Genomic DNA, 2,619 nt, shown 5'->3' on the forward strand with positions numbered 1-2,619 from the left:
GTGTGTGTGTGTGTGTGTGTGTGTGTGTGTGTGTGTGTGTGTGTGTGGATGTGGATATCTGCTAGGAGTACCAATGACGCAAAAAAAAAGGTCGAAGCAGCGAACGCCATGTGCAGCCTACGACATGGAGCGATTCGGGCACTCACACGTGCGTAAGTGCTCTGGGTTTTGTGTGCTAATGGATAAAAAAGCCACACACTCATGAAAGGAACATGAGCTCCAAGAGTGTGGCTGTAATGACGATCCAGCAACGGTGACGAGCAGATGGTCCGAGCTCTTCCTGGATCCTCTATGAAACTGGCTCGACGTACTCGTCTTTCATTCTCTGTCCTGTCTGTCTCCAAAAAAAGGTCCATTTAACCTCAAATCAGCTTTTTGTCAATTCAAAGGCCTTTTACTGGCGTATGAAACAGAGGAACTTATGGTAAAAGCAGGGAAGCAGAGTGTTCTCCAAAAACCTCAGAATTCAAAGCTCACATGATATAAATGCATCTTGCAACCGTCACCACATTACACAGCAGCAAATAAAGATGGTGATGTAGGATACTACACATTTAAAAATAAGTTGTTTGTCATTTTGAGAACACTTTTACACTCACTGTCACAAGTTAAGGCCTTTACACACCGGTGGAGGGGCGAATACACGGCACGAAAATGCAGACTGCTCAAAACTATTCATACCAATGGCGAATTTGCGACAGTTGCAACTCTTTTTCTTATTGACCCAGAGCAGCGTCTGGCAGTGTGTCTGTGGTAAATGGATGTATAGTCGAAGCTACTATAAGCTATTTTATTGAGTTTCCTTTTAGGGAAATACTCTGAGGGAATTTGCCTCTGGTAAACGGATACGCACAGTATGTGTCAAGTGCTTTTATTGTGAAAGGTAAGAACAGAATGAATGGATCTGTTCTGTTATTGTCAGGGTTAAAAGGAGTAATAAAGTTGACTTTCTTGTTTCAGACTACAGAGCCTCTGTGTTGTGGTACACTATAGTGTACATTTTGAATATGTCCGTTGGACACACACAACCTGATTGGTTGATGCTTTTATTCACTGCGCGAAAGCTCAAAAAAATGTCGCTGTTTTTTTGCATCTTGATATTTACGCTCTATGTGAAAGTATTCATGACACAAACAACAGTTAAAAAAATACCCAAAAAGTGTTATATTAATGTAAATGTGAGGCCAGCAGCAGCCTGTTAGCTTAGCTTAGCACAAAGACAGGAATCAGGGGGAAACAGCTAGCCAAACCAAAGCTCTCAGAGAAGGTTCTAGCTGCGGCCTTGTAGACGACCCACTTCACTTCACGACGACCCCATGAAATCTTCTACATGCAGACCTACAAACATAACAGGTATGTGCTGGGTTTTTAAACGTGGGGAAATACGCCAAAAGAGGCAATAGACTTCTTTCCCATTGCCATTAGACGAGTAGCATGTGTCTTTCTGCTTTTTTTGTCTCTGGTATATCACGATGGACGTGGTCTCACCAGAAAACATGTTTATACTCAGTAGAAAGAAGTTATTTGGTTACTTATTCAGTCTGTGTTTCAAACTGTGTGACGACTGTCTGGTGCTTTTGGCATCAGCTAATGGGGACCCTTGCAAATAAATACATAAAAGAAACTTTCCCTCTAAATACATGAGCCAGATGTATGGTTTTTTTTTTTTAAATCTCATTTTGTCCAAAAAACTAATTTGGTGGGTTATTTGCAGGACTATTTTCTGTCTGGGTGCAGATAAGGAGACTGCACAGGACACGCCTCCCAATAACCTGCGTAAGTTGTAACCGACTGAAAATCAGTAAAGTTAATTGTTTGGGAACAATGAATGTCTGTTCATGGCTTCACGGCAGTCCATCCAATAGTCGTTACACATGAGATATTTCACTCTGGACCAAAGTGGCGGAACAAGTAATTACCGACATCTCTAGAGCCACACTGCTCACATGGCTAAAAGTATTCACTTTTATGTAATATATTCATGTAATACCTAATGTTGATTTTAACAAACACAGTGGGACATTATGAGAGTGTTGATCTCATTGGTTGGGAGATCAATTTACGCGGTTTACGTGATTTCTGAGCTCAGAAGAGGATCCGGTTTGCACCTGAGGGTGGATGACCATGTTTCACCTCAGGAGGCAGCGGATTTGATCTTGTGATAAATCACATTACCAAAACGTTATGCTAAGAGGACAAATATCCACAGAGAAAGATGTCAATGACATTTGAAACAGAGTTTCATCTCATTTCTTCGTATTAAGACTCCGCAGCTGCCAGAGCGGCATTTTTTGATTATTGCCAACCTCTCCTTCACCCTGCGGCTAATAGAGGTTTAATAAGCAGCCTTCATCATATCCCTCAGAGCACAAGAGATACAGATGGTGAATGGGTAATGGATTATGACTGTGCCAGTGTGGACAGACGGACAAAAGCACTGCGCTTCACATACGGACTGTTTTCTGGTTATTCGTGAGCTCCATCTGCTGGTGGAGGGGAACACGATGATTTCCTGTCTGGGATTCTTCTTTTTATGTCTTGTTGAGGGAAAAACACACACACACACACACACACACACACACACACACACACACACACAGAGACGGAAAAACCATAAGA

The sequence above is a fragment of the Anarrhichthys ocellatus genome, unplaced genomic scaffold, assembly GCF_004355925.1.
Source record: "Anarrhichthys ocellatus isolate YVR2014 unplaced genomic scaffold, GSC_Weel_1.0 scaffold14, whole genome shotgun sequence".
Taxonomy (NCBI): domain Eukaryota; kingdom Metazoa; phylum Chordata; class Actinopteri; order Perciformes; family Anarhichadidae; genus Anarrhichthys; species Anarrhichthys ocellatus.